The sequence below is a fragment of the Hypomesus nipponensis genome, chromosome 7 (genome assembly GCF_054491055.1).
Source record: "Hypomesus nipponensis isolate SF chromosome 7, ASM5449105v1, whole genome shotgun sequence".
NCBI lineage: Eukaryota > Metazoa > Chordata > Actinopteri > Osmeriformes > Osmeridae > Hypomesus > Hypomesus nipponensis.
Window position 1 is genome coordinate 4232501 of NC_140367.1, and position 12867 is coordinate 4245367.

General features: G+C 46.5%; 1 protein-coding gene across 1 annotated transcript in view; it reads left to right on the forward strand.

Moving 5' to 3' along the window:
- Positions 1-4060: 4060 nt before the first annotated feature.
- Positions 4061-12867, forward strand: part of nrcama (neuronal cell adhesion molecule a) — a 36172-nt gene continuing 27365 nt past the window's right edge. Inside the window, exon 1 of the mRNA XM_084701402.1 lies at positions 4061-4249. The gene's annotated coding sequence lies outside the window, so the exon portion shown is untranslated. The remainder of the gene's footprint in view (positions 4250-12867) is intronic.

Consider the following 12867-nt stretch of genomic DNA (forward strand, 5'->3'; position numbering starts at 1 on the left):
TGGAATGCTCGTTGTCTTCTCAGTGATTCATTGCTTTTCCAGGCCTTCTCTGACCTATTGTTTTAACCTCCATTGTGGTGAGAGAGATGTCATCCCATTCCTCCCATTCAGATGAGCATCTCCCCAATCAACCTGAGCCAGAGAGCAGGGTGGTTCCGTGTCACCCAACCACACAGGGCCTCATCCTGCTCCCAACACAGCCGTCAGGGGCCCGGCCCCTGTGGAGACTCAGCACAATGTCTCCTTCATCTCTTAGCACTGGGCTGTGGAAACAGATAGGGTCCTAGTAACTTAACCAAACAGGAGGTTTGATCCCAGCATGGTGTACACACACTTGAACCCTATGAGAATTTGATGGCTGTGTGGTTGTAAAGTGTGTGTGTGTGTGTGTGTGTGTGTGTGTGAACTTAGACGCTGTGACCTCTTGGTGAGGTCGGAATTCTTTGTTTATGTCGTTGGTGGACTAGCACTACCTTGTTCTGGAATTTTCCTCGGCCTCCTTTCTCTCAGAGACTCAGTAGCGTGAGGAATCCTACAGGTGTGTGTGAAGCAGCACGAGAAAGCAGTGGAGGTCTGAAACAGGCTGGTGGTGGCCCTTCCAGGTGGAGCCCATGTCTGGGGCCTTGCTGGGGAGCAGGAAAAGCCCTTGTCTAGGTTGTGGTTGTTTGGTCGGCATGGGGAGCTGCGGGCCTCTGATAACGTGCAGGAGCAATCTGCCTCTCTCGTCTGTGATCATGTGGACAGAGCTTCTGGGTCAGATCCCAGGCCCTGATAGGACACTGGCCTCGTTTCTCAAAACAGGACAATCCCAGCAGTTTTCTATACCTAAACACTGTTTTAACCCCAGACTGTGGCATAGATCTTATAAATGCCCAGTCTTCTATGGACTGGGCAATGTCATGCATGAACACTTTTAGAGCCTATGAGGTGACTGACAAAAAGTATTTTGGCATTCCACCATCCAGCAAATGCTCTGACAACCACTTCCTGGTTCACAGAGAGGTCGGAAGGCAGAGGTCAAGTCCTGCCAGTGAGAGTTTACACAACAGAGCAGCAGGACTGATGATTCTGGACCTGATGGTGCCTTGTCCCCTGTAATGGACCAACAGCCTTACCCCATCTCTTCCTTTCTTTCTCCCTTTCTTTTTTTGCCCCTCTTTCCCTCTCTCTCTCTCTCTCTCTCTCTAATTTTCTCTGTGTTGTTCCCTAGCAACCACCCCCAGCCTCCTCAGTGTAACGTATAGGAGCTGTCCTGAGCTCTCCCAGTCTGGCCCAGACATATTACACAACCAGCCTGTCACCAGGCTGCCTCTGAGGTTAGGTGTTTCCGTCTCAAAACACCTGTGAATTACAACATGATTGGTTCTACTGCTCAGACATTTCAGATGTAAACAATGGGGGGTTCGGATATGGTGATGCTAACCTTCTGGTTGTCTGGTCTCTCTGGTCACCCTCTCCTGCTGCTGTGAAATACAGTTCATCCCTCTGATTGACGTGATTGGTACGTTGGACTGTTTGTTGTTGTTGTTGTTGTTGTCGTGGCTGTATATTTTTTGCAGATTCTCTAGGTGGCCTTCTCGTTGTGCCATCTGTGCTGGATGTTTTGTGGAGATAAGGCCAGAGCCCGGCAGTATCAGGAGGCACCAGTGTCTACTCCTGGCCTCCATTCACTAAACAGCACCCACCCAATATGTTCTCACATGCAAACACATGTAAACAAGCACCGAACAATCTCTTATCAACAATAGATTACAGACACGTGTCTCAGAGTGAAGTCGAGTGTCAGTGCGTTGGTGTGCATGTCTGTGTGCTTTCATGCGTAGTAAGCGTGGGATTAATACGCTTTTGGCTTAAAGATTCTAAAACATTTGTTGCTCAGAACTCCTTATGGAAGTAACAAGCGGACTGTTACTTCCGCCGCATCCTCGATAGACAAAGAAGCAGCAAAATAGAGCACGAGAGATCTGCAGTGTTTTCCTTTTAACCTTCCTCCTCTTCTGGCTGGCCCAGCAGCATGCGAGCACAAGCTGCCGTTGCCCTTCTCTGTGTTGCAGCGTTGAGAAGAGAGTCATCATGCAGTTCTTGCTTTCCCTCCCTCTTTCTCTTTCTCTCCCTCTCTCCCTAACTCCCTCCCTCTCTCCCTAACTCCTTCCTTCCCTCCCTCCCTCTCTCCCTCCTTCCCTTCCTCCACCTCGGACCAAGTTAAGAGGTCTGAGGTGTATACACCAACGTTTGTCGCAGCTCCCTGCTTCAGCTCATACTGACAGGTAAGCACACAGACAAGAAGGCAGGCAGAAAGACAAGCAGTCAGACCAGCAGCCGGGCAGGTAGGCAGGCAGAAAGGAAGGCAAGCAGGCAGACAGGCAGGCAGACGTTGTTTACACTTATTATTATTATTATTAAGCTGTATTTATACTGGTAGGTCAGGAAGCATCTTATTAACACTGACAACCCCCACAAAAAAGAGAACAATGTGTTTTAATCCTGTTGTATTTCAGTCGGTATGTCACTGTAAAACAACATGTGTCCACTGGCACCTCCACTCAGTGTTGAGTCTGTGGACATGGCTGAAACTCTCACGCACTGGCGTGGCTCTCCACACATCGATGGCTGTCAGTCACACACACTCCCTAGCACACACACATACTCACACACTCTCTCTCACACACCCTCTCTCTCTCTTTCTCTCTCTCTCTCTCTCTCTCTCTCTCTCTCTCTCTCTCTCTCTCTCTCTCTCTCTCTCTCTCTCTCTCTCTCTCTCTCTCTCTCACACACACACACCACACACACACACACACACACACACACACACAGACCAACTGAACCTTACACACACAATACTAACTCATTAACACACAATTCCTGGGTCCTGTCTGACTAACACACACAGTCATAACTTATACACGCGTGGCTGCACCATTGCGGCCCAGCAGGAACACACGTGTGCAGTGCACACCCACTCAAGGCCTCAACATTTGTCCCTCGAGCCTCACACAGCTCGGTATAATCCTATTACTCACAACTGTTTTACTGTGTTACACACACATACACACAGACTGGCCTGGAGGAGCGGATCCAGTGCCACAATTAGCAGCAGCAGCAGCAGCATATGACTCCAGTCCAGGGGTTATGGTTCACCCTGCAGGCTCTCAGAGAGACAAGGCTTATTGAACTGAAAACGCTCAGAAGAAAGATGAACTTAACATATGGTCTGGATATTAGTCTAGCCATTTCCCTGCTGCTTTGGTTACCTATGGTTACTGTGGTGTGCTCTGAGGCAGAGCAGACACCATGGGGATGAGGAGTGTAGTGTGTGGCAGAGATGGATGTGTGTGAGTGTGTGTGTGTATATGTGTGTGCGTGTGGTTTAATGGTGGGACATGCTTGGACAGCTCCAGACTGAGAGGTGGATAGTGGAGCTCATTTGCATGATGATACAGATGTCTATAAGTTGGACCTCCATTTGGACTCATCCCTCCTCATTTTCGCTGAATGGGAAATTGTGATTTTAAAGCCATAGGCTGCCTTTGTGTCTGTGTGCAGTGTTTGTGTCACTTGTTGTGTTAGTGTGTATATGTGTTTGTGCATTGCCGCGGGAACTAGGGGTGCTGAGGCTGCACGAGAATTTAAAATTATATGACTTGAAAATCCACCACCGCGCCCCGCCCCCGCCCCGTAACGTTAAGATTGTTTGATAATTTTTGTATGGGTTCCTCCAAGTGGCACAGAAGCACGATTATTCTCCTCTTTGTGTGTCCTGTAAGAGACAACACCGTTCAGCATGATGCTTTTCATCATCCATCTCATCATCATCACCATATTTATAAATAATTAATCTGTTACACACAAAGGTATACTGCAGCATAATTCTTATTTCTCTCCGTCGTTCGGTCTGCAGGTCTCGTTGCCGCCTCTCATCAGTTAGTGTCGCTGCAGCTGCATCTGCTCTCGACACGCGCAGGGTATGCTACAGCATGCGCGTGCGCGGGCGGTAACATCGCTGCTCGTTTGAAGGCAGCGGGGGAGCGCGTGAGGAGTGAGATAGAGAGAGAGGCAGTGAAACAGTGAGAGAGAGAGAGAGAGAGAGAGAGAGAGGAGAAAACAGTGGACCACAGGCTGCTGCGGCGGGGAAACGAGCGCACTGCTGCCCAGAGACGGTCCCTAACTGGGAGACAAAAACCCAACTCACCTATTTCCATACCGACAGCTTCAGAAAACCGAGAATATATCTCGCTGTTTGCATTAGAAGGTGAGTTTTGATGTTACACATGTCGCCTGCAATATAATTTCACTGCGGGAGATCTATCGCGGGGATGCCGTCTATAAGCTCTGTGTTCTGATACACCGATTGACCGTGAGAATACTGCGCATTTGGTGCAGAGGGTGGCTGGGCGAAGAGGATGGCGACCGCTTGTGCTTTCCCCATAGCAACCGAGGATGTTGCGGATATTTGTAATGTCAGGTGTGAATGGATACCAATCATTATTAGCATCTTAAAGCTCACATGAAAGGAAACCCCTCATCAGATAAAAACATCCGTGAATGCAATGGCTGCCAAAACAGGGTTAGGGAAGGAGCAAGATAACTGGAATAATTGACGAATTATCAAGAGGACGTTCATCCTATCTTGTGAAACCTATTGTTTAATGTCCCCATGTAAATAAATGAATGTCTTACGGATGCGGAAGATAACGGAACGGATGCTCCTTTGTGTTTTGAACCGGGCGAGTGTGATTAGCGGGATTATTTGATGTCTGCTAGTGATAGTATCAGTTGTTAGGCTGAACCATGTCATATGGACTCCCCGTGGTGTACAGTAGCATGGCCGAATTGTGAGTTTTCGCTCTAATACCCTGGATATCATTGGGCAATTATTTATAGCTATGTTTTTTTTCATTATGTTTTATTGGGTTGATTCCCAATTATTATTCCCAGTATTTGGACAGTGATCATTGTATTGTGTAGTATGTGTGGACTGTATAGCAGATCCATATCTCTGTGAATAAGGGGGTTTCCCATTTGTGGTCCCAAGGTTTGGTCCCCGACTGCATGTGTTACATAACCTGCTACTCCTGTAGTGACCTGAGTCTACTGGACCAGAGCTGAACCTAGATCGAGCATTAGTCATGTTGAAGTAAATAATGAGATTTAGCTTTCTGTATGTTTGTTTGTTTGCTTGTTGTTTGATTTCCACAAATTGTGTCGGTAACGGATAGCAAAACAAGTTACCGTAAATGGAATGCAATAGTCTAGAAATATAGGCTCTAGGACAGGATTTTTGTTTTCTAAAAACGACATTGACTCACACATGCAGGTGCACACAAAAACCATGATGTGTGCTACTATTAATATACACAACAATAAATAATTGCTTGTAGTGGGATTATTCTCTGCCATACTCAACCTCACAGCGTCTGCGCATTACTGGTGAAGAAGCTGTGCACTGTGTGTGTGTGTGTGTGTGTGAACATGATTTATGAATCTGTATATGTCCACAGGCATTTCATTTGGCTGTTTCCTTCTCCAAACGTTGTGCTGGGCCTTAGACATCTGTCTCCTCTCAGACAGAACACTTCCCAGCAGCCCTGAGACCATCAGCTGGGTTATACATGACACTGTGGTGGGGACCCATCCTTCTCTCTCCCTGCCAGATAGAAAGGCACACATCCAGTCTCTCAGAGACAGATTCCTCTGAACCACTGAGACACAGTTTTGTGTGTGTACGTGTTTTTTTGTGTTGCAGGCTGAGCAGACCTGCTCAGTTCAGTGTGAGAGGGGGAGGCCGAGGTAAATTGAATGCAATTAGAGCATCCGATTCACCAACATCCTGGGGGCTAATTAGGAGTGGCACCTTTGTGTAGGCGGTAACTCTCTGTGTGTTCACATTTGTGTGAGTATAATGGGGCACCAGCTGTAATTGTTTATGGGGTTTTATATGGTGTGTTATTGGGTCTCATTGAGAGCATTGAATTATCATGGCTGACAGAGGATTGATGAATTGGCTCATGGGCTAGGGGGCTCGTATTCCAGAATAGCGAGAAGCTAAGAGCCTCGGATAATAGGACACTTGGAGGCTAACAGGGTAGGAGGCTATGCAGCTTGGATGCTAGAAGGCTGGGACATTTAGATGCTTGGAGGCTCTAAGGCTAGGAGCTAAATACTTGACTAGATAGCTGGCCTGCACAGTTGACAGGCTAGCCAACAGCTACTGTTGTTGTCTTTCCGGAAAGATCCAGACTGCATCTTTATAATGCCACTGCTTTTGGCAGTGTGAAATCTAGGCCAGGAACTAAAGAACGATTGTACGTATTGTAAAGTTGGTGTGGTTGTCATTTGATGGCAGAGGGATGAAGAACTACTACTACTGGGTCTCTCTCTTTACTCCTGACAGTCCTATCTGGCTCCTGTGATATATGACATGCTAGCCCAGCCTAGGTTATGTCATGTATATCTCATACAGAACAGTGTTAACCAACCTCTTTCAGGGAGAAAGAGAGGGAAAGAGAGATGGAGGGGAGAAAATGGCGTGCTGAGATCACCAGCTGTGCTAGGCATCTTCTGAAGCTGAGCGTGAACCTGGAGGCTAATAAGAAGAGACATGGCACACTCCGACCTGCCTGTACACACACACACACACACACACACACGTACACACACACACACACACACAGACAGACACACAAGTGCAAACACCTCCTGATTGACATGCTGGATGGGAGGCCAGACATTTTGTGCTGTTGCAACTGCTTTCTAGATAATGTCACTGGTGGCTTGATTCACTGTGAGAGGTTCAGATAAACAGAAAGCACATTAACGGCATATCCCTTGTTTGGAAATATCCACTTGCTGATGGGTGTGTAAAGTGAGAATTTCACAAATTCCAGTCTGGAAAAGGCTTGTCTGACACTAGGCCTTTGTTTTTGTAGAGAAATCATCTGTCAGTCTCTCTCTCTCCGTCTGCCACCACCTCATTAACAAAACAAGATGCTTTATCGGAAAACGTGAATAAATGGATCATCAGGATTATAACTAAGTGTCAGTGTTCAGCTGCGATGGAGAAGAGTCGCAGCATGGTTCTATTGAATAGCACTGACAAGCAACAGATGCATTCTCAAGCTCAACTGTACTCTCTCTCTTTCTCTTTCTTTCTCTTTCTTTTTCATTGTGTTTAACAAAGACCATACTAATCTTAATGCTCTGTGCAGTAGGGTTCAGAATTTGATCTCTTTTCCAGCTTTGACATGATTAGTGAAGATTTAGGTCAAATAATCCATTAGGACATTCCTTCCTCCCTCTCTCCTTCATCCTTTCACTTTAAGGTGCTGTGGTCACATGTCAAAAATATTTTTGGATACACCTATCAGACAGAAGTTCATAGCAATCAGTATTGAAGATGTTTTGGGTGAAGGTAATTGATTATGACAGATATGACGGGTGCTTTTATTCACCATGCACATGTTCTAAGATCTGAGCCTTTGGCGTGGGAGGGGGAAGATACATATTTCAAGCGGTTGACAGATACATACATGTCCATGACCTATATATTAATTTCAGAATGAGATTAATTTGGAAGGGATTTCATTATCCACATGTGGTGTGTTACTGTAAGTGTTATGCATGATTTGACAAGTAGCATCCTCTTTCAGTGTGTAACCCTTCCAGGCGTTCCCCTTAGTGTCATGTAAAAATGTGTTTTGTGAATACCAGGATGCTGTAACCAGAGGGCTTAGCTTTTCCAGGGGTTTATCCTGGGTCTTCCATAGATCTGTTTTCCCAGGAATATGCTCACAGATGGTTGATCACTGGAACTATTGTAGCGACCTGCAGCGATCAATATCTGAGTGATGTGGGGAATAAGTTCCAGCTGAATAGAGCCTGCGTCAGTGCCGTCTCTCCTCCAGCCTCTCCCACTGGTCTGGGTCTGAACAGACGGCCTTTCTCTGGCTTCACGGGACACCCTCGATAGTCCGGTGATTGGTTGAGACAGAGAGAGAGAGAAAGAGAGAGAGGGAGAGAGAGGGAGAGAGAGAGAGAGAGAGAAGCAGAGAGGGAGAGAGAGAGAGAGAGAGAGAGAGAGAGAGAGAGAGAGAGAGAGAGAGAGAGAGAGAGAGAGAGAGAGAGAGAGAGGGAGGGAGGGAGGGAGGGAGGGAGGGAGGGAGGGAGGGAGGGAGGGAGGGAGGGAGGGAAGGAAGGAAGAGAGGGAGAGAGAGAGAGAGAGGGAGGGAGGGAGGGAGGGAGGGAGGGAGGGAGGGAGGGAGGGAGGGAGGGAGGGAGGGAGGGAGGGAGGGAGGGAGGGAGGGAGGGAGGGAGGGATGGAGAAAAAGAGAGGGAGGAGAGAGATTCAGAAAGGGAGAGAGAGATGGAAAGAGAAAGAATGACATTGTAGTAAAGATAAAGTGTTTAGTAATCTAGCTTGTGCACAAAATGAAGAGGATGAAAGGCAGGCTGTTTAATTTTGGTGACATCATCAATCAACGGCTGTAACTGGCCACTGATAAACCAATTACAGGGAGACGGCTCCTGCATGTTTATGACTGGCTGGCTGACTGGCTGGAGAGAGTAAAGGAGGGAGGAAGGAAAGAGGGGAAAGAATAAGAGATAAAGGGAGTTACTGCTTTTGGTAAGTGAATGGCAGTGTGGTCTATGGTTCCTAGTGGTTTTCCTGAAGCTTGTTCAAAATGAAGAGAGGAAGAGGAATGGAGAAGGAAGAGAGATACTGTAGAGAGGAGGTTTGAAGGAATTTTGCTCAGGTTATGTTCTCAGGTTGAAATGAATTATTCATATTACGCATGACTCACAGTATTAGGTCAGGCACAAGTGGATGTTTATTCATTTAAAAGGGCACCGTAAAAGGTTAATGGTAGTTTATCACCGTTAGGTGACGAGAATAGTAGCCTTCCATTCTTTCTCTCCTATTTTCCTCCCTCCTCCCTCCCGCTTCCCCTTTCTCTCCCTGGAGAACATGCTGACCTCTGGCTTCCAGGACAGCCAGTGGATACCAAGTATTGTCCTCTGTCATACCAGCTACTTTCTCTCCCCTAGGCTCTGCCCTCCCTCCCTCCCTCCCTCCCTCCCTCCCTCCCTCCCTCCCTCCCTCCCTCCCTCCCTCCCTCCCTCCCTCCCTCCCTCCCTCCCTCCCTCCCTCCCTCCCTCCCTCCCTCCCTCCCTCCCTCCCTCCCTCCCTCCCTCCCTCCCTCCCTCCATCTCTCCCTCCATCTCTCCCCTGCCTCCTTCCATCTCCACCCCCCTGCCTCTCCCTGCCTATGCTTTGCTGGGCTGTTAGGAATCAGGTCCCCGACGACCACCAAGCTGGCCTTTGAGCGGATGTCTTTGTGTGTGTTAGAAAGGATGGAAGCCACTTTAATTCAACTCAAATTGTGCTTCCAATCCACCCTTCATTAACACATACTACAGTTAGTCTCTGCTTTAATTTTGCTGTGATGGAGTTCCTATTTGCTGGTTTGAGGAAGCTGGCGTCACTTGGCAAACATCCAAAGATTCTCCATGGTAGGCACGGATCAAAAGCGTATATTTTAGGTGCTATGAGCAATTTTCCACCAAATATACCATCCCTGAACGATTCTCCCAATCTCAGCTCTGTCTGTAACAGATAACCTCTCGTCACCACCACTCATATCTGACACACACACACACACACACACACACACACACACACACACACACTGACTTAACCATCTCTCTTTGCAGCCAGGGGCTGTGTGAAACAGGAAGGTTCATAATTAGAGAAGACCTAGAGACCATATTTCATCAAACAAAATCTCCGCTGGTTTTTCAAGTTTTTAATCAGATTACAAAAGCTAATTGCTTTTTTTCCAGAATATAATTTGCATAATCACTTGTTTAATTTTAGCTTATCCTTATTTGTCTTTAATGTTACAAGACCATGTGAACACTTTCAGCAAATGCACAGACGACCAGCTTTTCTAACAATGTGGCTGATAAGTTGTCGTGTTGCATGTTGTCTTGATATCTCAGGATATCTCGTGTCTTCTCATCTCTACATGGCAGAGATGACAGCAGACACAAGTTACTGTGTGGTAGATTCTTTGAATATGGATGGACTCCAGAATGTTACAGTGTAAAAGATCATCACGATGGACTGTAGAATGTTACAGTGTAACAGATCATCATGATGGACTGTAGAATGTTACAGTGTAACAGATAATCATGATGGACTGTAGAATGTTACAGTGTAACAAATCATCATGATGGACTGTAGAATGTTACAGTGTAACAGATCATCATGATGGACTGTAGAATGTTACAGTGTAACAAATCATCATGATGGACTGTAGAATGTTACAGTGTAACAGATCCTCATGATGGACTGTAGAATGTTACAGCGTAACAGATCAACATGTCTGTCCTCAAACACGGTCTCTTCACCAGAAACCTAAAGGAAACTACAGAATTTTGTATCTCCATTTTCCTTCTCCCTGACTCTAACAGTGCAAGCAGGTCATATATTACTGCAGTTGGTTTTGTTACCTGGGAAATTACCCTCTACAAAGCATGACATGAGGATAATGTAACTGCATTTGTGCATATTCTGCGTGTTGATCGGTATAAAGTTACTGTATTTAGCGGGAGAGTGTGAGGGTGTGATCTGGGGGATGACTGAGTTTTCCCACGGCTGCCCCTCCTGCTGCCCATACTGTGGGTCATGGTGGGATCAGGTGTCTGGGAGTATCTGGAGGGCTGATATCTTACACACACCAACCTGTAGCAGGACTGGGAGGAGGAAACAGGAGGAGAGACAGGAGGAGCAGAGGAGGAGTAGGAGGTGTGTGTGTGGGGGGGCTGATTCAGTAGGAGATGGAGGAGGTACCAGGAGGATAAGCAGGAAGAGGAGGAGAAGAACAGGAAGTACCTCAGGCACAGCCCTGGCACTGGAAGTCTACCAACTAGAAATTACCCAGATCACTTCCTCTGGCCCACCACCTCTCTGATCTGTTGTACTTTGGCTCTGCTTCCCCCCGAGTGTGAGATGAGGGGTTTTGTAGCCCAGCTGGTGGACCTGAGAGATGGTCTTCTTGAACACGCTCTGCTGGAGCCAGAGAGAGATCTCTTCTCAGCCCACTGGTCCTTCACTCTGGTGCAATATTGAAGGGTTTCCCTCCTAGACCCTTGTCTAGATACTATCTCCCATAACTTCCAACACAGATAGAACTTGTTTAATCAGACTCAACTAGTTCAGGCAGTCTCTCACTGGCATTCTTGCCTGTACCAGTCATCAAACCCTGGTGTGACCTAACAGCTCATAACCAGCTGTACACTGTGCCAGTGTTAGTGAAGCTCTTCTGGTTCTGCTACTGCAACCACTGGGTAATTCCTACCATCACCATACCCATTTTGTATACTGTAATAAACCCTGCATGAAAGAGATGATTTTTTATCTTACTTTAACTGGCTTGTGTGTTTAATGGAGGTGGATTGCATTACAAAATAAACACATTACACTACAACCATAACTTTAAAATGAGGCTTATAAAGAATGCAACTTTCCCTCGGTGGTTCCTTTGCCAATGGCTCAACCAGATCTCAAGTGCTTGGTGTCTGTACCACCTCTGCTGCATGTAGAACAGACAGACCCTCCCTCATTGATCACATCTGCACTCAACCATGCGATATCGGACTTAAATAATTGATTCAGAGCATGTATCAACCCTGTGGGATCCCTAACTGTCAGTATTGGGTGCTACTGACAGGATTTGCTACTGCTACTATATGGATCCAGGGTTCAGGTGTGGTCCTGACAGGAGGACAGAGGGGAGCAGAGGGCTGCCCTCTCCAGCCTCACCCTGCAGAACATCCTCAGCACTGACAGCCAACTACCTGGATTGTTTAGCTCAGTTTTATTATCGACCACATGCCCACGCATACACTCACAATGTACAAACAGTCATAAACACATGCGCACATTATTATATTATACAAATATTACATATTTGTTTTTATTATTTAAGTGAATTATTTGTAGGTAAATGAAGGGCCCAAACCAAACATTGTTCATTGTGACAGCATCTGTTGTGAAAGTGCTGACTTGACTTAATACTTTGTCTGGCTTTGGCACAGCCTAAAGGCCACAAGCTCAGCAACATGGACGTGTGTGCGATTGTGTGACTGTGTGTGTGTTTGTGAGTGTGCTGAATCTCAGATAGCAGTAAATAGCTCTTTGTGTTTTTGTTTGTGTATGCCTGTTCAAAAGAGAATGAGAGAGAAAGAGAGATAGATGGATAAATAGTAGTGTGTCATGCAGATTTTAACAGCATCACACACTCACACATCACTGTGGGTCTGCTGCAGAACAGTCATTTCCTTACCAGGCTCTGGACTGACACACTAACCACCACCTGATGAGGTGATCTGGCCAGCTTGTGAAAGCTTGGAAAGCATGACCTTTAGTCAGACCTGAGGCAGACAGCTTTGTAAACATCACTTAGATGGAGCAGACATCTAAGCCAGTCCCCTTGCCTTGAAGCTGCATGTCTGTTTAGCCGTCTATCTGTCTGTCTGTCTATCTGTCTGTCTGTCTGTCTGTCTGTCTGTATGCTTCAGAGAAAAAAACAAGTTAGCTGTAGATTAGCAGTAGCTGTGTGTAGCTAAGAGGGCTGCATGGTATTGTTCTAAAGAATAAGAAATAAATATAATCTTTTTGTCTTCCAGGTTAAGAATGCGTGGATGGATATAGAACTTATGCTGAGTGGAACAGAGCAGTGAAGGTGTGACAGAAACTCCTGAAATATAGATGTGTCTGTCTGGAGCGGTGCTACTAGGGGAATAACCTGCTCTGTAGAGGAAGAGTTGTAACTACAATACACAGCCCAAACCAGTCTCTCTAAGCCT